The sequence below is a fragment of the Nycticebus coucang genome, chromosome 5 (assembly GCF_027406575.1).
Source record: "Nycticebus coucang isolate mNycCou1 chromosome 5, mNycCou1.pri, whole genome shotgun sequence".
Lineage (NCBI taxonomy): Eukaryota > Metazoa > Chordata > Mammalia > Primates > Lorisidae > Nycticebus > Nycticebus coucang.
The window spans coordinates 103,748,759-103,773,674 of NC_069784.1; the positions used below are offsets into that span (position 1 = coordinate 103,748,759).

Genomic DNA, 24,916 nt, shown 5'->3' on the forward strand with positions numbered 1-24,916 from the left:
GTTTTCTTTTTTATAATAAAGACGGAAGAGTTCCAGGGACTGGTGGAGGGTTCAATATGTTCTTGTTCTAACTATTCATGAATTAAAAATTGTAAAACATCCAGGTTTTCTTTTGTTAATGGCCACTGGTTCCACCCACACGGGATTACCGCTCTTCCAAGATAATCTGAGAGCGTATTTTGGGACATTGGCCTCTAGGCTAAATTTGACATCTGAAAAGAATTCGCAGAAGAGGAGGGTATGGTTACCATAGTTTTCCACTGTTGAAGTAAGTCATACCCACACAGGTTGATGGCTAAATCAGCTATGTATGGCTGAATTTGAGCATGTTGATTATCTGGTCCCAAAAAGGTTAAAGGCAAAGCACTTTGAAAAACTGAAGTTAAAGTTCGTATACCCATAAAAGTAACATCAACTATTTGTTTAGGCCATTCCTTAGGCTGTTGATTTAAAGCCATAATGGAAACATCTGTGCCAGTATCCAACAGGCCAATAAGGAGTTTATCTTTCAGGGTGAGTGTTAATTGAGGCCTATTCTTATCAATGGATGTTTGCCAAAAATACTGTTTGTCCTGCCAAAATCATTGGTACATTTTTTATCAGTTTAATACAAGGCAGAGCAGCAACTGGGCAATCTTTTGTCTGGCTAGAAGTGTGGTTCTCAACCTCCCTAATGCTGTGATCCTTTAATACAGTTCCTCATATTGTGGTGATCCCCAACCATAAAATTATTTTCGTTGCTACTTCATAACTGTAATTTTGCTACTGTTATGAATTGTAATGTAAATAGATGATATGAAGAATGTATTTTCATTGCTACAAATTGAACATAATTAAAACATAGTCATTAAGCACAAAAACAATATGTAATTATATATTGTGAAATATTTATTTCTAATTACAAATAAATGAAATTTTGTCTTCAAGCATAGTGTAGCACGGGATGGTCTTCATATTACAACAGTAAACTACATTGCTACATTTTGTGACAGTATGTGTAAAAAGCCAACGTCAATGCGAAGGTTGAGATTTCTTCTTTCTCACCAAATCAGAAATTCTCAGGTCAGTCTTTGCAAGAGCGCAATGAAGATCATCTTCCACAACAAGTCTACTTCTGCATTTAGACTTGATAACTAACAAAATGGAAAACCCTGTTTCACAAAGATAAGTTGTTGGAAAAGGAAGAAGAAGGCGCAACACAGTCTCAGACACAACAGGATAGAACTGCAAACACTTGATCCAGAATTTTGTAACTGGCATTGTAGAGAAATCAGTTCTCGCTGCATCACTGTTAATAAGTTCAATGAACTCTTGTGCTGTCTCAGGAACATCTTCAACTTTGACTGTGAATGGGCTTCTGGAAAGTGCAAATGGGGTGTAGGTAGATTTGGAAAGTATGATGAAATTTCATCTGCAAGCATGTGCAAGTGTTCTTTCACAGAAATTATCATCATAATCCTTTTGTCTGGTTCAATGTCATGTTCCTCAAAGAAAGCAGATAAGGTAGGCAACATGTAAATTTTATTTTCATCTTTTTATTTGCCAAAGCTGGAGTTTCATTTGGAATGATTGGATCTTTTCAGACAAATTGAGGCATGTTGCATTTGGTCCTTGCAATGATAAATTGAACTCATTCAAGATGGTAAGGATGTCAACCAAGTAAGCTATTTTCTGCAGTTCACTTTTATTGCTGAAAAGTGCTTCAAACTGCAGTATTGCTTTCTGATTAAAAAATGTTTTGAGTTCATCACGAAGCTCAAAAACACGTTTTAAAACTTTTCCTCTCAACAACCATCTCACTTCAATGTAAAATAGCAGAGCATTGTTTGGCCCATCCAACTTGTTGCACAGTTGTAAAACTAGTCGACTGTTTAAAGTGCTTGCCTTTACAAAATTCACAGAACTTATGACACTTTTGATTCCTTCTTGTAACACTTGTGGCAGTGTCTTCATTGCTAATATTTGCTGATGAATCATACAGTGAGTTCTGATGACTTTTGGTGACTCATTCAGTACCAAACATTGAAATCCAGATGGACATTCTAGCATAGCTGGAGCACCATCTGTGCAAGCACCACAAACCTTTTCCCAGGAGAGTTTACGCTCTTTCAGAAATAAACCAACTATGTCAAATACATCACGTGCAATAGTTGTCATTTCAAGAGGTTTTCAAAAAAGAAACTTATCTTTAAAGTCACCATCATTAACATACCTCACGCAAACCAGTAACTGAACAGTTTGCAATGTCTGTAGATTCATCAAGCTGGATACTAAATATTGGAACTGGAGCAGATTTAATTTCCTGGATTACCTGATCAAGAATATCAGCAGACAAGTCATCTATTCTTCTGGAGACAGTGTCATTAGATAAGGAAATTGCACTCAATTTTGTAACAATTTTTTCTCCAATCATAACTTGAACAATGTCTTTGGCCACTGGCAACAGTGAATCCTGAGCAATGGTGTGAGGTTTCATAGCTTTGGTGATTCTGAGTGCCACCAAATATGAAACTTCAATGGCTGCTACATTTTGCTTGTGGTACTTGCCCACCAGTGTCAAGTCTGGTTTTTGTGAGTCCATCAGCTTTCCTACTAAAATAGTTGGTATCCTTGCCAGCAAAGCTCGGATGCTTGCTATCAAAATGGTATTTTAGTTTGTTCAGCTTCATAGATTCGGCTGATAGAACTTCACAACAAATAACACATTGCAGTTTCTCAATTCCTGCTGTAATTATCAAGGTAAAACCATACCATAAAAAATCCTTTCTACATTTTCTTTTTTAATGTTCTCTACACAATCCATTGCCATGGGATGATCTGCTAATGAAAATAATATATAACAATAGCTTTAATAATACAAAAGATGATGCATGGCATAGTTCAGTCAATACAGTTCATTAAAGTTTCCTATATTTTACCATTCTCTGTGGTTTTTTTACATACCTGTTACCATTACAAGGTGGAAGTATTCACATCAACCATAGCTGAATATAAAAAGACCAATCAGCATCCAGATTAAGTTCCCATGGCACAGATATATATTTTTTGCAGTAGTTCATGATTTTATAGCACATGATTTTACATTTACCCAGTAATTATAATTAATGAAGTGTCATTTTACCTCCAATACTGCTGCTTTCAACACAGCAGCTGCTTTCTACACAGTAGCTGTTCTCTACACATGTGTGACTGGTCCAAATAAGTACATTATGGTGCCAACCCTGTCACAGACACCTGCATTTGTATGGGGTGTATGTGATGGGGTTGGTGCGAAGATGTCATCACGCTGGGTACTCGTATGTGGGTGTATCTGCATGTGGGCGGACCGTCCTGAGCTGGATAGAGGAGCAGTGTCTCAGTTCCTAAGACCATCGGAAATATGTGTTTTCCAATGATCTTAGGTGACCACTGTGAAAAGGTAATCCTACCCCCAAAGGGGTTGCAACCCACAGGTTGAGAACCACTGGGCTGGAATTTGAGTGGATTGGTTTACTGAGATCATGATCTGTATATTCCCTAGGAAGTCGCTATTGATAACACTTGTGTGGACCAGCATGCCACGAGATGTTAAACCACTTTTTCCTAGCAATAGCCCAACAGAGTCTGGGGGAATAGGGCCACATATCCCTGATATTAATTTCTTTCCTCTCATGTTGGGAAGTAAATAAAAGAACATTATCACATGCTGGCAAATCTAAAGCAGCAGTACCTAGGGTGACATGTAAAAGGGATTGGATGGGCTGAAGTTGCTGGTGAGTAAATCCCCATGCCCATATTCTTTGTCCGTTCCATTCTTAACAAATTGGGAGCAAGCAGCACCCATTAGCCTAATGGAACCCTCTTTTACACCTGGGGCATACCCCTGGGGGATTGCATTTTCCTTGTTTCTTTTGATTATTAATATTACCCTTCCCATTGGTATTCTGATTGCTATTCCTTTTCCAATATTATTTTCTTTTATGGCCTGGCTTCCCACAATTGTGGCATATAACAAAGTTTGATTTGAACCCATCTTTTAGGGTAGCAGCAAGAAGGTTAGCCTTATAGTGTTCAGTTCCCACATCAGAACATGCTCGTATATATTCCTCTAGGAGCATTTTGTGCCCTCAGAGGATGCAAAATCTTTCGACACTCAGAGTTAGCATTCTCAAATGCTAACTTTTGAAAAGCATATCTCTATGTTCTGGCTAAGCAACATCTTTATCCACTGACATTTTTAATCAAGCTAAAAAGTCAGAGTAAGTTTCATTTTCCGACTGCATTACTTGAATGAAAGATTTAGAGACATCTCCAGGTGCCTGAACCTTTTCCCCGGCTCGAGGACAACACAGCTTTGTTTGTACTATAGCTATATCATCATATTGAAGTTGTTTTGGAATGCCCATCCACTGACCAGAGCCAGTGAGCTGTTCTGAAGTTATGGGAACATTCCTCTGCTGGTTCTGGTGACTTATCAGGTCAGCCTCTTCCCTCCACCAAGTTTTAATTTGCAAATATTGACCAGATTCAAGAACTGTTCTGGCCATCATGTCCCAGTCATATGGGATAGTCGCTGCTCTTGTGCAACTCCCTATTATAAGCCTCTAGAAAACGGGGACTGCATGCCATACTATGTTAGCCTGTTTTAAATCTTTTAGAATCTCAAAAGTAAACATATGGTAACTAAAGTATTTGCCCCCTTGAGGATACTGTGGACTTGGAGGGAGATAAGTAACTGTAATAGGAAAGAGCCCCAGAGTATCTTCTAAAGTAAAGTCTCCTGTTTGGCGACCCTGTAACAGTGCTTTCATAACTGGAGTGGTGGGAGAGCTATCTTCATAAAAGGGTGCCAAGGGCAGTGTCAGGGGTTGTATATGAGTAGTCTTAACTGTGAGGTCATTTGATTGGTCTTCTGAATAATCTGAGTTGCCATTATAGTTATCAAGATGTCTCCTTTAGTATTCATGTCACATTCCTTTTCCAAGGAAAGATTAGAACTCTCACAAGTTTCACATTCCCTGACTTTCAGGGTTTGATTTAGCTTAGCTTTATTGAAGCATGAGGTGGCAATGGATGGGAGGACACAGAGTCCAAAGACTGACATTCCTCCACATCCTGCTGTGATTGAACCTGCTGTACCACCTCATCACCTTCTTCATCAGTCTGGAACTGTTGCGACTCTACAGACTAGGAGCAACCCATTGCCTTCCTGTGATTCTTTTTGCTATTTCTATTTGCTATCTCCCACTTCAATTGTCATTCCCCTTGGTAGGACAGAAAGGGAATGACTTATTATTTGCCAAAGGTCTTAATTTATATTTGATAGGTGCCTATGATTTGCCAAAGGTGTCACTCACTCCAAGTGACCCTATCCTTTGGTAGGTCACCTATTTCAGGTTACCTATGATTTGCTAAGGATCCTACTCACTTTAAGTGATGTTGCCCTTTTGGTAGTACCTTTGGTGGCCAAAAACTATGTTGTCCCTTGGTCAGTCTGCACGGAGAGTCCCTTTTTCCTCCCCGTAACTCCCTCCTGCCATATTGCTGAAGGGTACACTTACTCGAAGTGATATTCCCCTTCAGTCCATGTCAGCTATCCTGCTGACTATGCTTGGAGCTTACAATCCATGGTCCAGCCTGCTTCCTTGGTGACACCCCCACAACCAAGAAAGCCTTTCCCAGTGTATTGGGAAAGACCTCAAGCAACCTCCGCAATTGCTATTTATTGAAAGTGCCTGGCATGCATGAGCAACATGCTCCCTCCCCCAAGCCCAAACCCCACCCTGAAGTTCTATAGCTATTCAACATTTGCTCCTTAATGTCCAGTGTCTGCTTGTTAACGTCTGACATCTGCTCGTCTTTGCAAGCCCAATATCCTGGCTCCTGCAACCCTGGCTCTCAGATGCGGGTGACACAGACCTTCATAAGATGCACCTGGAAGGACCCCAAGAGGAGAAACTGACGAGTGCCCAGGGTCCACTGCCACTGAAACTGACGAGCACCACAGCCCCATGCCACCACCACTGATTCAAACCCGACTCCTGCACTTCACTTTGATTCTAACAACCACAGATGGGGGGAAAATAAATCAGTATTGGAATTAACTGATTTTCAATTTGAAGCATCTACTGAGACAAAGCTGACATCCTTTGAGCTTGAAAAGTTATGCTAATAATGGAACCAATTTTTCTGCTATTGCTTCCTGTTTCATGCATGCACAAAAACTTGGAGAATCTGTAAAATTAACTTAAACCAATGGTCAATTGACTGAAATAAAAACTCAAGCTTCAGATAATTACATGTAGACATACCTTTTGTGGCCACATATGTAAAGCTGTCTTTTTGAATACAGTCTTCACAAAATAATAACTTCTGAGGTTAATGCTGCTGACTGCCAAGAATTTTTGTTCTCTAATTTCCATCTGTTTTGTGAAATCATTACAGCCTTCTGATGAATAAAAAACTTAGTACTTTTCTAAAAAAAATAAAATTACACATGTGCTTTTTTTTATTTTGTGGTTATTGTAGCATTTATTGCAAAATTCTGAAATACATACACACATATATATATACATACATATCTATAACCAAATAATATGATAGATATATGGCTACAGACTTAAAATTGGTAAATGACGAATTCACTGTATCAAGAATATTCAAACTACCTTGCTACACCTATGTGATGTTTACACAGCTGTAATTTTCCAAGCTTCCTAGTGACTCTTTCTTCTAGGATACTGGTAGATCTGTGCATTTTGTAAGCCTTATAGTATGCAACACAACTGGCTGTTATACCAAGTGATAAGTGAGGAAGCAGCATCTAATACTTCTACTATCACAGGACAAAAGAATTAGTTGCTCATACCTGAGCACCTTGCCTCTTATCTCTGAATACAGAGAGAATTTTTTAAAAAATTATAAGGAGAGAGGCTATTCCTGATTATCTTATCCCCAGTGTACATGTGTCTCATACCAACTACCTGAAGAAAATAACAGAGGTCTACCAGACATATCCTGACTTATTTTTGTACAACTATTAAAAATAGTGTTTCAATAAAAATTAATAAACCTGGGTAGATGCCAACTGAACAGGACTCAAGAAATATAAGGTAAACTAAGACTGCTCCATGCAAACTGAGATGGATGATCACCTTTCACAGAAGCAAGCTCTTAATGGCATTATGTGCTAAAGAACGATTTAGTGAAGGACAAGCCTTATGGTACTTCAGAGATTAAACAATGATAAAAATATAATTCTTATTCTTTGGCTCTACCCAGTTTGCATAGTTCAGCTTTATAAAGTATGCAGTTTTCAAAGACCATTCTCACACTTACCTTCTTTGTTTCAGATGTGCTTTGAGAAGCACACTATTTATCTTTTCCGATAACCATTTTTCCCCATGTCATTTAGTTCTGCTCTTTCATTATTTGTTTTCTTCTGCTTAGTTTTCTCTTCCTTTTCTAGTTTCTTGTAGTGTGATATTAAGTTGGTCATTTGTGATTATTTCTGTCTTTACTATATAGGGATGTAAGGCTATGAATTTTTCCCAAGGATTGCTTTTGCTGAGGGCCATAGATTTTGATAGCATGCGTCCCCTCTGTCATTCAGTTCAAAGAATCTATTTCCGTCTTAATTTCATTCTTGACCCAGTAGTCATTCAGCATCAGATTCTTTAATTTCTGAGTTTGTATGAGTTCTAATGTTTCTCTAGTAATTTATTTCTAGTTTTTTTCCACTGTGGTCAGAGAAGGTATTAATACATGGTATAATATCTATTGCTTCATTCAGAATCATAAAAGAGCCTGAATAGCCAAAGTAATCTTTTTTTTTTTTTTTTTTTTTTATTGTTCGGGATTCATTGAGGGTACAATAAGCCAGTTACACTGATTGCAATTGTCAGGTAAAGTCCCTCTTGCAATCATGTCTTGCCCCCATAAAGTGTGACACACACTAAGGCCCCACCCCCCTCCCTCCATCCCTCTTTCTGCTCCCCCCCATAACCTTAATTGTCATTAATTGTCCTCATATCAAGATTGAGTACATAGGATTCATGCTTCTCCATTCTTGTGATGCTTTACTAAGAATAATGTCTTCCACTTCCATCCAGGTTAATACGAAGGATGTAAAGTCTCCATTTTTTTTAATGGCTGAATAGTATTCCATGGTATACATATACCACAGCTTGTTAATCCATTCCTGGGTTGGTGGGCATTTAGGCTGTTTCCACATTTTGGCGATTGTAAATTGAGCTGCAATAAACAGTCTAGTACAAGTGTCCTTATGATAAAAGGATTTTTTTCCTTCTGGGTAGATGCCCAGTAATGGGATTGCAGGATCGAATGGGAGGTCTAGGTTGAGTGCTTTGAGGTTTCTCCATACTTCCTTCCAGAAAGGTTGTACTAGTTTGCAGTCCCACCAGCAGTGTAAAAGTGTTCCCTTCTCTCCACATCCACGCCAGCATCTGCAGTTTTGAGATTTTGTGATGTGGGCCATTCTCTCTGGGGTTAGATGGTATCTCAGGGATGTTTTGATTTGCATTTCTCTAATATATAGAGATGATGAACATTTTTTCATGTGTTTGTTAGCCATTCGTCTGTCGTCTTTAGAGAAAGTTCTATTCATGTCTCTTGCCCATTGATATAAGGGATTGTTGGCTTTTTTCATGTGGATTAATTTGAGTTCTCTATAGATCCTGGTTATCAAGCTTTTGTCTGATTGAAAATATGCAAATATCCTTTCCCATTGTGTGGGTTGTCTCTTTGCTTTGGTTATCGTCACCTTAGCTGTACAGAAGCTTTTCAGTTTAATGAAGTCCCATTTGTTTATTTTTGTTGTTGTTGCAATTGCCATGGCAGTCTTCTTCATGAAGTCTTCCCCCAGGCCAATATCTTCCAGTGTTTTTCCTATGCTTTCTTTGAGGATTTTTATTGTTTCGTGCCTTAAATTTAAGTCCTTTATCCATCTTGAATCAATTTTTGTGAGTGGGGAAAGGTGTGGGTCCAGTTTCAGTCTTTTACACACAGACATCCAGTTCTCCCAACACCATTTATTGAATAGGGAGTCTTTCCCCCAAGGTAAGTTCTTGTTTGGTTTATCGAAGATTAGGTGGTTGTAAGATGTTAGTTTCATTTCTTGGTGTTCAATTCGATTCCAAGTGTCTATGTCTCTGTTTTTGTGCCAGTACCATGCTGTCTTGAGCACTATGGCTTTGTAGTACAGACTAAAATCTGGTATGCTGATGCCCCCAGCTTTATTTTTGTTACTAAGAACTGCCTTAGCTATACGGGGTTTTTTCCGGTTCCATACAAAACGCAGAATCATTTTTTCCAAATCTTGAAAGTACGATGTAGGTACTTTGATAGGAATGGCATTGAATAGGTAGATTGCTTTGGGAAGTATAGACATTTTAACAATGTTGATTCTTCCAAGCCATGAGCATGGTATGTTCTTCCATTTGTTAATATCCTCTGCTATTTCCTTTCTGAGGAGTTCATAGTTTTCTTTATAGAGGTCCTTCACCTCCTTCGTTAGGTATATTCCTAGGTATTTCATTTTCTTTGAAACTATGGTGAAGGGAGTTGTGTCCTTAATTAGCTTCTCCTCTTGACTGTTATTGGTGTATACAAAGGCTACTGACTTGTGGACATTGATTTTATATCCTGAAACATTACTGTATTTTTTGATGACTTCTAGGAGTCTTGTGGTTGAGTCTTTGGGGTTCTCTAAGTATAAGATCATGTCGTCAGCAAAGAGGGAGAGTTTGACCTCCTCTGCTCCCATTTGGATTCCCTTTATTTCCTTGTCTTGCCTAATTGTATTGGCTAGAACTTCCAGCACTATGTTGAATAGTAAAGGTGACAGAGGACAACCTTGTCTGGTTCCAGTTCTAAGAGGAAAAGCTTTCAGTTTTACTCCATTCAGTAAAATATTGGCTGTGGGTTTGTCATAGATAGCTTCAATCAGTTTTAGAAATGTGCCACCTATGCCTATACTCTTCAGTGTTCTAATTAGAAAAGGATGCTGGATTTTATCAAATGCTTTTTCTGCATCTATTGAGAGGATCATGTGATCTTTATTTTTGCCTCTGTTAATATGGTGGATAACGTTTATGGACTTGCGTATGTTGAACCAGCCTTGCATCCCTGGGATGAAGCCTGCTTGATCATGATGAATGACTTTTTTGATGATAAGCTGTAATCTATTGGCTAGGATTTTGTTGAGAATTTTTCCATCTATATTCATGAGTGAGATTGGTCTGAAATTCTCCTTTTTGTTTGGGTCTTTTCCTGGTTTTGGTATCAGGGTGATGTTTGCTTCATAGAATGTGTTGGGGAAGATTCCTTCTTCCTCAATTTTTTGGAATAATTTCTGCAGTACAGGAATAAGCTCTTCCTTGAAGGTTTGATAGAATTCTGGAGTGAAGCCATCTGGACCAGGGCATTTTTTAGTTGGAAGCTTTTTTATTGTTTCTTTGATCTCAGTGCTTGAAATTGGTCTGTTCAGGAGGTCTATTTCTTCCTGGCCAAGTCTAGGGAGAGGGTGTGATTCCAAATATTGATCCATTTCCTTCACATTGTCAAATTTCTGGGCATACAGTTTCTGGTAGTATTCAGAGATGATCTCTTGTATCTCTGTGGGATCAGTTGTTATTTCCCCTTTATCTTTTCTGATTGAGGTTACTAGAGATTTTACTTTTCTATTTCTAGTTAGTCTGGCCAATGGTTTATCTATTTTATTTATTTTTTCAAAAAACCAACTCCTTGTTTCATTAATTTTCTGAATGATTCTTTTGTTTTCAATTTCATTGATCTCTGATTTGATTTTGGAGATTTCTTTTCTTCTACTGAGTTTAGGCTTAGATTGTTCTTCTTTTTCCAATTCCATAAGGTCTCTTGTGAGATTGTTGATGTGCTCTCTGTCTGTTTTTCGAATGTAGGCATCTAAAGCGATGAATTTTCCTCTCAAAACTGCTTTTGCAGTATCCCACAGGTTTTGGTAGCTTGTGTCTTCATTGTTGTTATGCTTAAGGAAGTTAGTGATTTCCTGTTTGATTTCTTCCTGCACCCATCTGTTATTCAACAGAAGATTGTTTAATTTCCATGCCTTTGGATAGGGTCGAGCATTTTTGTTAGAGTTGAGTTCCACCTTTAGTGCCTTATGGTCTGAAAAGATACAAGGTAAAATTTCAATTCTTTTGATTCTGTTGATATTTGTTTTGTGTCCCAGGATATGATCAATTTTGGAGAATGTTCCATGGGGTGATGAGAAGAATGTATATTCTTTATCTTTGGGGTGGAGTGTTCTATATGCGTCTATCAAGCATAATTGTTCTAGGGTCTCATTTAAATCTCTTATATCTTTGTTTAATTTCTGTTTAGAGGATCTGTCCAGCTCTGTAAGGGGTGTGTTAAAGTCCCCTGTTATGATGGTATTATCAGATATCATATTGCTCAGACTGAGTAAGGTCTGTTTCAAGAATCTGGGAGCATTTAAATTTGGTGCATAGATATTTAGAATTGAAATGTCTTCTTGTTGTAGTTTTCCCTTGACCAATATAAAGTGACCATCTTTGTCTTTTTTGACTTTAGTTGCTTTAAATCCACATGTATCTGAAAATAAGATTGCAACTCCTCTTTTCTTCTGAATTCCATTTGCCTGAAAAATTGTCTTCCAACCCTTGACTCGGAGCTTTAATTTGTCTTTTGAAGCCAGGTGTGTTTCTTGCAGACAGCAAATGGATGGCTTGTGTTTTTTAATCCAGTCAGCCAATCTATGTCTCTTCAGTGGGGAATTCAAGCCATTAACATTTATTGAGATAATTGATAAGTGTGGTAGTATTCTATTCGTCTTATTTGGTGAGAGTCCATTGCTTAGTTTTATCTTTTGCATCAGTGTGGAGGTTAGGTTCTGTCCTTTGATTTCTGAGTTCTTACTTTGCTGCTGATCCATTGTGGTGGTCAGTGTGCAGAACAGGTTGAAGTATTCCCTGTAGAGCTGGTCTTGTTGTGGTGAATTTCCTCAATGTTTGTATATCCGTAAATGATTTGATTTCTCCATCAATTTTGAAGCTTAGCTTAGCAGGGTACAGAATTCTGGGCTGAAAATTGTTCTGTTTAAGTAGATTAAAGGTAGATGACCATTGTCTTCTTGCTTGGAAAGTTTCATTAGAGAAGTCTGCGGTCACTCTGATGGATTTGCCCCTGTAGGTCAACTGGCGCTTACTCCTGGCAGCTTGCAGAATCTTTTCTTTTGTCTTGACTTTGGACAGGTTCATCACAATGTGTCTTGGAGAAGCTCGGTTAGAGTTGAGGCGACCTGGGGTCCGATATCCCTCTGAAAGCAGTGTGTCAGAATCTTTGGTGATGTTTGGGAAATTTTCTTTTATAATATTCTCTAGTATGGCTTCCATTCCTCTGGGGCATTCTTCTTCCCCTTCTGGAATTCCTATAACTCGTATGTTGGAACGTTTCATAAAGTCCCATAATTCTGACAGTGAACGTTCTGCTTTCTCTCTCTTCTTTTCTGCCTCTTTTACTATCTGAGTTATCTCAAAAACTTTGTCTTCTACCTCTGAAATTCTTTCTTCTGCATGGTCTAACCTGTTGCTGATACTTTCCATTGCATCTTTAAGTTCCCTGATTGACTGTTTCATTTCCTTCAGCTCTGCTATATCCTTTTTATATTCTTCATATCGTTCATCTCTGATTTGATTCTGTTTTTGGATTTCCTTTTGGTTATTTTCCACTTTATTAGCAGTTTCCTTCATTGTTTCCATCATTTCTTTCATTGTTTTCAACATGTGTATTCTAAATTCCCTTTCTGTCATTCCTAACATTTCTGTATAGGTGGAATCCTCTGCAGTAGCTACCTCATGGTCCCTTGGCGGGGTTGTTCTGGACTGGTTCTTCATGTTGCCTGGAGTTTTCTGCTGATTCTTCCTCATGAGTGATTTCTTTTATCTGTTTCCTTGCCCTAATTTTCCTTTCACTTCCTCTTGCTCTTTAAGTTCTCGTGCCTGTGGACTAAGGGTTACAGGACCAGAAAGGTGAGAAGGTTGAAGAGCAAAAAAGGGATGAAAGAAAGGAGGACCGAGTGATAAGAAAAAAAAGAAAGATAGAGAAAGGAGAGGGGGTAGGGATAAGGAATATTGACAAAAAGAAGAGAGGCACAGAAAGAGGGAGACAGGGCAATATAGGTGTACAGTAGGGTACTTTGACACAACCTTAAAAAACCCCACCTTCTGGGGGTTGGGTGCCCAGTTGGGTGGTTCCCTTGAGGTCAGCAGCTCTTTGCTAACCTGGTCAGACACAGTACCCCACCTCCACCAAGTAGAGAGGAAAGACAAAAATGCTATAACTCAAACCAAAACAAGCAAACAGAAAACTTTATGGCGATAAAATTGGGTGAAAAACCAAGTGATAGCGGTAGAAACACTAGCAAAAATGAAGTTGTAGTTATTAAAAAAGGCAGCAATGGGAAATTATAATTAAACTAGGAAAATTGAAAAAGAAAAAGGGATCTGTATGGAAAAGATTGAAATTAAGAAACAAAAGAACATCAACAACGTCAAAATAAACAAACAAAAAAACCCAACCAAACAAAAAAAAAAGAAAAAAAAATACACAACCAAAAACAAAGCAGTTTGTATATGTTGATGAATATTGTCTGGGCAACACGTGGTCTTTTGGGGTATGGGATGTTAGTCACAGTTCCGATACGACTGGAGGCTGCTGATTTCTCAAACCCCAGCAGGTAGACACCCTAAATCTCTCTTCAGCCCACTTAAAAGGCACTTTGAACTTGTAAACTTGCTGAGCAGAAGCTTTCCCAGCTTTCTCGCTGGAATCGCTGCTGAAGTGGCTATCCACTTACTCAGTGAGCCAAAACCCGTCTCACTCTGCCCCTGAGGGTTAGGGCTGCAAGGCGGCTCAGACCCCACCCTTAGGCTACTTGGTTGCTGGGTTACCAGCTCCCACCCGTTTCTAGCTCTGTGACCCTGAGGGCGGAGCTTGCCGGGGCAGATCACTGACAATGGATCCGTGTGACCCACCGCCAAACACTATTAGCTCCGTCTGGCTCAGCGGCTCAGACTGGGGCCCTAGACAACGGCCAAAGTTCTCCGCACTCCCACTCAGGCCCTCCCCAAGGCAGTTCAACTCAGTGCCAAGTCCAAGGACATCAAAAGAGTTCACAGGTAAGGCCTTTCTGGTTTGCAGTCTCGCCGCTACTGAACTTACAGTTGTGGGCGGGTCCAGACGGGTTGAACACACGCGACCACTTGCCGGTTTTCCACTGTTTTAGTCCTCCTCTTGGGGTCCAGAAGTCTCTCGCTGACTCCCTGTATCCTCATAGGAGTGATGATAGGCAGTTCCCACCAGCCAGAGATGCCTGGAGTCCTATCTCCCCAGACTCACGGTGCCCAGATGCAAGGAAGCTGTTACTCGCTGCCATCTTGCTCCGCCCCCCCCCAAAGTAATCTTTTTTAAACCAAATCTTTTTATACCAAAACAGCATGGTATTTGGTATAAAATAGAGATACAGACCAATAGAACAACCTAGAGAACATAGAGAACCTAGACATAAAACCACCAACCTACTTCCAACTGCACTTTGATAAAACAGACAACAATGTACAACTGGAGAGAAGCCCTATTCAATAAATGATGCTAGGAAAACTGGATAGCCATATGCAAAAGAATGAAATAGGACCCCTACCTTTTACTACTCACAAAAAAATAATTCAAGATGGATAAAAGACTTAAATATAAGGCATGAAACCAACCATACGAATTAAAGAGAAAAATGCAGGAACAACGCTTTTCGATATTGACCTAGGCAAATAATTTATGAATAAGACCCCAATGATAATTGCAGTAACAACAAAAATAAATAAATGAGATTTGGTTAAAATTAAAGTTCTCACAGCTGAGGAAACTATCAACAGAGCAGACAACCTACAGAATGAGAGTAAATATTCACAAGCTATATAGCTGATAAAGGCTATAACCAAAATTTACAATGAACTCAAGAAAATCAGCAAGAGAAAAAGCCCATTAAAAAGTGGTCAGGAATATGAATAGAAGCTTTTCAAAAGAAGATAGAAAAATGACCAATAAATACATGAAAAAAATGCTTAACATCACTAATCATCAGGGAAATTCAAGTTAAAACTAAAATGTGACATCATCTTACTCCTTTTAGAATGGTTTATATTAAAAATTCCAAAATTGATAGATATTTTTATGGATGCAGAGAGAAAGGAACACTAACACACTGTTAGTGGGACTGCAAATTAGTATAACCTCTATGGAAAATAGTATGAAGATTCCCCAAAGAACTAAAAGTAAACATACCATTTGGTCCAATAATCCACATATTGAGTATCTACCCAAAGGGAAAGAAGTCATTTTATCAAAAGGACACCTGCACCTGAATGTTTATTGCAGCACAATTCACAATCGCAAAAGTGAGGTATCAACCCAAGTACCTATCAATTCATGAATGTATTAATACAACATGGTATATGTAAACCATGGAGTAGTACTCAGCCATAAAAAATGATGAATTAATGCCTTCTGCAACAATTTAGATAGAGCTGGAGACTGTTCTCCTAAGTGAAATATCTCAAGAATGGAAAAACACCACATGTACTCGCTGTTAAATTGGAACTAACATGAGCACACATGTGCACACAGGGAGGTAAAATTCAGTAGAAATCAAACAGCATGGAGTGAAGGATGAAGGGAGAGATGAAAACTCTATTTAATTGGTACAGTGAACACCATCTGGGTGATGGGAACCCTACAGCCATTACTCAAGCATTACCAAAGCTATCCTTGTAAACAAAACCATGTTCACCCTTAGTATTTTGAAAGAAAAGAAGAAACAGCATACTGTCCCCTTTGCCACCATTGGCTTTAAGAACTTTCCCAACACTTATTCCATGAGCAGCCAACACGGCAGACTGCCATGTGCAGCCTCTGTGCTGTTTTGAGGACAGCACCCTTCCAGGGGCTGACAGGATGGGCCACTGCTGTAACTGGCTTTCTCACTCAGCCTCTTCTCTTGGTGCCATTCAACAGCTTCAAGAGCAGCCAAAGCCACAGGAATGTCAGGGTGATTATTGGCCAATGTCAAACTTACTTTAGAGCACAGGCCCTTTAAGTTCAGGAGACAGATTTACCTTTCTTATGGGCTTAATAGAATTAAGTAAATCAGCACTTCCTGCAGGAGGCGGGCTGCACCGCCACCAAGCTAGCAGTATCATTAAGCAAGCACATGTGTTTAAAATAAAATTGTTTCTAACAGTGAGACTCAAATACCTGCTATTCTGGCACAAGTTTTGACTTTAAAGATTGCTGTCAAGCTGTGATAACTTTAACCTTATTCTTTGAAACACTCTCCTTTCCTCTACTCATCTATCAAATGAATTTCTTCTAATGAAAACAGAAATGGAATATACTCAAAATACACTTAAAGGTTAAGCTGCTGTTATTTTTTTCTTCCCCATAAAGACATTTGCACTTTATTTCAACCAGTGGTTCCATTATTTTTTGTTTTCAACCAAGAAACACTGGTCTCCCTCACTGGTCTGGGTCCTGTAAGTTGCCAATCTTTGTCACATTTTTCTAAGAACTAACTTTTTTTGAAATTTCTGCTTACTCTTTATTCCTATGCTATCTCTCCAATCTGAGCCTTAATAACCTCTGTGAGAATGAACCCAAATTTTCACCTTTGCCACTCTGGTGTTGCAAGAGGGTAAAGCCAGAATGGTTCAGTTTCTATCCCAGCTCTAATTAGTAGGTTACCTGGGAAGATCTTTTAACCCCTCTGTGATTCAGTTTTTCTTCTATAAAATGGGGTTAATAATAGAACTTGCTCTACTAGGAATGTTGTCAGGATTGAATGAGTCATTGGTAAAGCACTTGGAAAGATACCTGGCTGTTAATTTCACTGCCTGGTTCCCCAATCTGGGTTTTAGGGAATGAGATAGGGCAGAGATGTCATTCACTAATAGTCAATGTAGGGAAGATTTGCAAAATGCTCAAGGCAACTTTCAAGGTTGCTTGATATGGGATGAGAATAATGTTTTTAGAAAGAATATGAGTTCTTCACACAGAAGAGATAGTGGTCTTCAGAAGGAAATCCATCCTCAGGGTTTGGGGCTATCCATCTGATTTCAGATATTTCAGAAAAAACTCGGCCTCAGTCTAGAATGTAAACCTTGAACAAATATCAGAACTTTTTCTTCACAATTTATTCTAGTAATTTAGAACATAGCTATCAATGTTCTTTTCAAAACACTCCAACCAGAGACATTAAAGAATTTTTCTAAAACATTATTACCAAATATAAATCTATCAGTTATTTTTTCTTTTAAAAAATATATATAACAAATTTTTATCCTTTATTTTGTGAGACACACATAGCCAAGTCTTGGGTATATAATTATTACACTACCTTTTTTTTCCCCATAAATTTCACGGACAGAAAAATTGGTTCATTAATTCATTGATCAATGTTATTAAATTATAAAAAATTCTTTTTAAAAGTTATATGAGTTTTTTGAACCAAATCCTTTAGCAATAAATTTAGGATAATTGCACCAACTGCCAAATTAATCTCAAGGTGAGATAATGTAAGAAAAAGTACCTTGTAACATTTCCAAATGTGAGATAATAAACCACAGAGCTGTGGTTTTCAGCGTTTGTTTTGTTTAGTTTTTGATGGTTAGGGGGTGAATATGGGCAAGGGGACTAGTTCATGGAAATTCAAACTGCAGTTGTTAGCTCATTTCTCTTGACCAGTACTCCACGTTATATTCTGCTGTCACCATCTCAGCCTCCCATCTAAGGGGTGACAATAATTGTTACCACTTTTTAAGCACTACAATTTTCTTGACATTAGGTTAGCTACTTTAAATATCTCTTGTGTCATCATACCTTTGGCCCTCTAAGTATCCTTGACTGTCTTCTGCGCGGGTAGTTAGGCTTGCTCTGTTCTTGGTTTTAGTTAGTCTGTATCATTCACAGGGCCTCTTTGTCTTCGCAACAAAGATGTCCCAAGGATTCTGACAGTGGATAGACATAAACACATCTCTGAAGAGACTCTTTCTTTACTCTGAGTTACCAAGGGCCAGACACAAATTCAAGCTATAGAAATGAGAGGCTGTGGATCAATAATGCTTTGTCCCCAAACTCAGCCCAACTGTCCTTGTCCCTGAGCCAGAAGCCTCATCACCAGACCTTCAGTGTGATCCTCTTATAACAATGTTTTTCAACCTTTTTTATCTCAGAGCATACTTGAACCTATAGTTAAAACTTCTGTGTACACTTAAATTATGTTAATCAAAAAGAAACAGTAAAAAAAGAATTTAATTACTGTGCTTTGAACTTTTTCTGAAAATAATTTAATTAGTGATCTTTAAAATTTTTCATGGCACATCTAAGATTCCCCCTCATGGCACATTGGTTGAAAATCATTGCCTTAGAGATATTCCTCAGCTGGCCCTTCCTCCCTAAAGCCTTCTTAGCACATACCCACTTAACCCCCACTTAAACCAGTGCCTTGGTTAATTTATTTTTTCATCTCCCTTCCTTTCTTGGCTCTGGTCTTTCTCCAGCAGTCTTCACACCTCTTTCATTTTCTGGTATCCCATGGCCTCCTGAGATGGACCACAGAATTTTTATCTTTCACCTGTTTCTTTTATTACTAGGTAATCAAAAAGGAAACTGGAGCTCTGAGAATAAAAGAGACCCGAGAAGGCATCAGGGTGCATTTTCTGCTTTGGTTTGCTGAGTGTTTTACATTTATTGTTTTTCTGTGCATATTTGTCTGTCTATTTCTCTTTGTCTTAAAAGGGATGAAGGTGTTTCATCTTCTGCCAACAGAACTCATTAGTTCTTCATAGAAGATTCACATCACCCTGAAAGCATAACTTTTGGATCTTATTAAACAATAAGAGAACTGTTTACTTCCCAAACTTGAGCAACATTAAAATCCTTCTTCTATTAACTTCTATCAATGTGGTGAATCACTATTCTGAAACTGGATTATTTCTTCCCAATTTCTGTTTGTTTGCTCTTTTATTATATGGAGAAGAAGTCAGTTATTTTATAGAAAAAAAAGGTATCTCTAATCCCCATATCAACATTCCAAATTGGGCACTGTGGATCTTAGCCCATAAATATTTGCTAAAATTTATTAGAATTTCATATCAAATCATTGGCAAAAGTAAAAATAATCTTTGACCCAAAGCTTACTGAATGAAGCTTCTGGGCAGAAAATAGCATTAAAATGTGCCCAGAAGGAAATTTTAACATATTTAAAATTTTACCAATATACAGAAAAATCTATGACCAGTACTACTAATGCTATTACTATTATAAGTAGAAAATATCGTAGCCGTCATGTGGTATAAGGGCTCCTCAAAGAGATACTTGAGATCTGTAACCTAGAGTGATAAAGGAAACCCCTGTCACTCTCGTGGCCATACTCATTCCCTTTTTTGTTCTCGTGGGCCACTGCCTTCACTTCTGAACTCAAAGGATCCTTTCATATAACTTGGACTACAAACATGTGCCAACTTGCCTGCCTAAATTTATATATATATATATATATATATATATATATATATATTTTTTTTTTTTTTTTTTTTTTGGTTAAGATGGGATCTTGCCATGTTGTCCAGACTGGTCTTAAACTCAAACTCAAATGAGTCTCCTATCTGGCCTCCCAAAGTGCTGGGATTACTCATTGTTCTCTTAACTTCTATTTCATTAACTATACTGTGCTCCCTGTTATTATAAGCTGATTTACAAAAAACAGTTATCTAGGTAGTCACAGAGAAGTACTATTATAGAAAATCAATAAGAAGTTATGCTTAAAACTATGAAGAACTAATTAGTTACAATTTACAAATGAGAAAATTGACCCTGCAAAGTTAATTCCTCTAAATTGCTCGATTGATGTGGCTAGAGATGGAAACTTGAGTCCAAACTGATTATAACCTTTATTAAGGAAAGGCTTTTACTATAATTTTTATGCAAATGTATAATATTTGAGGTAACCAAATATTATACATTTGGTTTGGTTCTGTCAAGATATACTCCTATGTTTGGCTCTGAAAAACAATAAAATGTTACCAAAACCATTTTAAGTCATTTTACTTTTTATTATACATACATTCTTCAGGGATTTAAAATGATGTTAAATAATATAAGACATAAGATCAAGCTACAAGATCATCCTTGGCACTCGTGATGCATAATTAGATCCTATATTTCTTCAATCTTGGTGGCTTTTATAAGGGACATCACAATCCCAAGACATGACAATTACATTTAACTCTGCTCTATTTTTGAGCTATTGCTTAGTGATTCTGCTGCTGCCTGAAGAAAAGGTCAGGGTCCCACAGAAATAGCAAGAATCTCTCCAGGCAAGATCCTGTAGTAGCAGACCCTGGTCTGGCAAAGCATTTCTGCACCCAAACCCTACACTGCCAAGATGTCATATGACCCTGGATGTCTTTCAAATCAAGAGGAGGTTTTTTTGTTTTTTAGTTGTTGTTATACATTGCTATCATGAAAATTTAATGTAAGCCACTGTAAGAAAGCCTGGCAGTTACCCTTCTTTTTTGAGATGTCCCTAATGATTCATTTCCTCTCCACCCACATATCTATACAAATGCTTTTATGTCTTCATACACTGGCTTTATTACCAGTATTATAACTCTCAATTTTGCTCACTTATATTGACCTAACTAAATCACCTGTCACTCACAAAATGTCATCTTTGATCAACTGAATAATGAATGATGTTTTTGAGCTATTATCTGCTAGTTCTGATGCTTGTCTAGGAAAAAAGGGTCAGGCCTTTACCAAACCAGTAATGGAAAATAGTTGGATGAATCTGGAACTGGCACCCGGACTTTGCTGGGGATAAACATATTTATGGCTCTTTCCTTCAATGCTAAGAACAAATAAAGTTCTTATTTATTTATTTTTTTAGAAAACAGTTTTATTGATATATAATGTACATACCATTATGCTCATCCATTTAAAATGGATAGTTCATTCAATAGTTTTAATATATCCATAGGATTTTACAGAAAAGGGAATTCGGAGGGTTAGGGTAACTGAAATGTTGGAGTGGATTTGTGTCTTAAGACCGACTCACCTTGGAAGAGTTCAGATAACATACTTCTCACCAGTACCTCTGCCATACAAAGACGAGACAGGTTGAAATAGGTAGTTAGAAGAGAAGCCTCCCAAAGAGAGGTCCAACAAGAATATTAGGGGTAAATTGTGGCTATATGGTAAGAGATGCTACTGTGGAAGGAAAGCTTTGGCCCTGTCCCTTATTTATCTTGGCAAGGAGGGATAATAGTATTAATAAATTTTGTTCTGCTTCCTGTAGCTGGGATGGGGGAAGAAAACTTAATGGTAAAAAGAATGAAAGATTATGTTAGAATTAAACATCACAAACTTTTAAATATTGTAATAAACTTTCAAATACATTGAAAAAAATAAAAGCAAATAAACATAGTTCACATGCCAACAAGAAAAAATAAAAGAAATGCTAATAAAGTATCAAAAGTAATAACAAAGGACATCATCTGTGACTTTTGAAATAAACTGGTTAAACCCTCATATGTAAAGCTTTACAGATTAGTGTAGGACAATCCAACTCTATGCTACTTACAAGAGCTGCAATAACATAGAAGAAAAATAAAAATAAAAGGATGATCAGAGTTATCTCATAAAAACAAAATAATAGAAAGCAGTGCTAGAAGAGTCAATGAAAAAGCCCACATTCGTTGAGCAGAATTATCAAACAATAAAATAAGATGACTAAGAATAAAAGAAAAAATACAATATTTTACAAGAAAAACTTAATATATTAAATTCAAGGAAAAATACACTTTATGAACCCATGAATTATTGGCAATAAAAAAATACATGTTATGAATCCATAAATTATTGGCAATATATTAAAGCAGATCTATTTCTAAAAGAATATGATTAAGAAAAGGGAGAAGACAAACAGAATTAGAGAAAAGATACAAACATGAGATAGAATAAAATACATAACAGACCGCAATGCAAGACTGCATGGAACGTTAGTAAAATCGTGAAATGGAAGATGTTCATGAAAGATATTAACTAGGGATACAAATGTATAAAAATTTTAAAAGCCTGGGGCGGCGCCTGTGGCTCAAAGGAGTAGGGAGCTGGCCCCATATGCCGGAGGTGGCAGGTTCAAACCCAGCTCTGGCCAAAACTGCAAAAAAAAAAAAAAAATTTAAAAGCCTAAAATGAATAATTACCACAGGCTTAATGAAGAACTTCAAAAATTTACTCCAAATTTTCAAGGGGTTGTTTTACTGCAAATGATTTGAAACTTTAAAAGAGCTAGTAAATTCAGATCTATATAATTTGTTCCAGATCCTAGGGGGAAAAGCATGGTAAGCAATCAAATGTATTTTATAAAGCCAGGATAAGTTTGAGACCAAAATCTGATAAACATTATACAACAAAAACAAACAAACAAAAAAATCCCAAAACACACACACACACAATAAATACAGGTCTCTCTTAAAGACACAGATTCACAAATGAATTGATAGTAAGAAATGCTGTGCCTGACATTCCTTAGTTCCCCACCCCCCAACAAATGCCTTTACATCATTAAAGAAAGCAAGGGTACCAGAATGAGTTTCCTCAGCTTCCTGGTCCCACCTCTACACATTTGATTTACCTGTGAACTCATCCTCAGCTCACTTCCTTCTTTCTGCTTCAGAGAAAAAAAAAAAAAAAAAAAAAAAAATGGCGTTTATTTGTTCAAAAAGTGAAAAACATTCAACCATGCTCTGGATTCTATCCCACAAGTGAGTCAGGATTCCTGCTTTGCCAATTACTTTTCTGTAATTTTTTCCCCCAAATCGCTTTCTATTAACTATTTCCTGTCACCTCTTAAAGATTGTTTCCTCAGTTCCATAGTCTCCTCATCATCACTTGTTTTATGAGCACTTAGTAGGTGTTAGATGGACTTGGGAGTTAGGACCAGATGACATGCAGCCCTTGCCTTCAGGGAGCTTTCCATCATCCAGAGGCAGCTAGGTCAGCAATTGCAGGCCATGTAGTAAGTGCTAAAATGTGACCGTGTTCAGATACTACTAAAGCTCATGGAAGAAGGGCCTGGGAAAGCTTCCCTTCCAGCCTTTGTCATGTCTTTACCACTTCCTCCACTGCCTGCCTTCTAAAAAAGTATAGCTTCCTTCCATTGCCCTCTGAAAGTCCCTGGAATTCCTTTGCAGGTTCAACAATATTTTTTCTCTTGCAAAATCTAATGGTGACAATTTATTCCATGTGATATTTTTAGCTCCTTAGAGCATTGAATAGGATAAGATATTCCCCCCCTTGGAAACCCTATGACTATACACATTTCTGCTTTTGCTTTGTCCTCTTGGGCCTCTCTTACCCATTCTTCTGCAGACTCCTAGTCTTACACCCCCTTGTTATTATGGCTGAGCTGTGTTTCCCGTAAGGAATACTTACGGCTTTTACCTGCTCAACCATACACTCTCTCAATAGACATTATCCCTCATCTATTTCCAGGGTTATAACCTAAATGCTGCTTCTCAAGCTCTCTAAGGTCCAGAATCAGAACTCTAGCTCTATACTGAATCTCTCCACATGAATGCTTAAACGGGATCTAAACACAGGTCCAAAACGAATTTAGTATCTTCTCAAATCTTACTTTTCTCTATATACATTCTATGACAAGAAAAAGCAGCACGGGGCGGCGCCTGTGGCTCAGTGAGTAGGGCGCCGGCCCCATATGCCAAGGGTGGCGGGTTCAAACCCAGCCCTGGCCAAACTGCAACAAAAAAATAGCCGGGCGTTGTGGCCGCCGCCTGTAGTCCCAGCTACGCGGGGGGCTGAGGCAAAAGAATCATGTAAGCCCAAGAGCTGGAGGTTGCTGTGAGCCGTGTGACGCTATGGCACTCTACCAAGGGCGGTAAAGTGAGACTCTGTCTCTACAAAAAAAAAAAAGAAAAGAAAGAAAAAGCATCACTGTACTCCATTGCCCAAACTATCCACTATTCCCTTCTCCACCCCTCTTCCATCAACCTTAGACCTCAGGTCTTATTCTCCATACTTATTTGGATCTTTCGAATTTGTCTCTTCTCTTCTGTGACCTCAAGTTCAGACCCTCAACATTTGTTATTTGCATTTCCGCAGAAACTATTTAAGTTGCATCCTTGCCTTCTTTCTTGCACCTGCTAAAACATTTTTTTAAATTTCCACATCTTTTAAAAGGCAAATCTGCTAAGTGTAAATGTCTATGCATCAATTTCTTTAATAATACCTCAAGATTCTTAGTGCATTATACAAGGCCCTCATGCATGACTCCCCTCTGCTCCTTCTGCCTCATTTCCATACGGTTGATAGATTTATGACTATGGCTTTTTTTCCCCTTAGCCCAAAGGAAATGTATATTTTGGCCACAGTCTGATAATCATTGTCCGTAACCACATAAATGCCCTCAGCTAAGTCCCTCCTGTTCTCTTCACTCTTTTGGAGACTCTGCCAATCTCTTTTTTATTTAAAAACTTTCATTTCCTGCTTCCTCCCCCACCAACAACCTACAGGTTACCACCTATCTTAGTAGCAAGACATAAATGGCACTATCTCTGCCCCTTCAATGAATATCATTCTTCAGGCATACTATGCACCAGGTAGATGGAACTCTCCTAATTCCCAAAAGGTTGCAAGACAATTACCTATTCTCTAAACACTTGAAAATTAGTTTCCAATTAAGTATCATTATAAAATGGTCTATAAAAAACATACAATCATTATAAGATGGATTATAAAAGAAATACAATACCATAAAATCAGAAATCTACATTGCTACTAACTCCATGGG

The 24,916-nt window shown here is 38.0% G+C and overlaps 1 pseudogene; it reads right to left on the reverse strand.

Annotated features, from left to right (window-relative positions):
• Positions 1–1,011: 1,011 nt before the first annotated feature.
• On the reverse strand, positions 1,012–2,809 carry LOC128585559 (zinc finger BED domain-containing protein 5-like; annotated as a pseudogene).
• Positions 2,810–24,916: the final 22,107 nt, after the last annotated feature.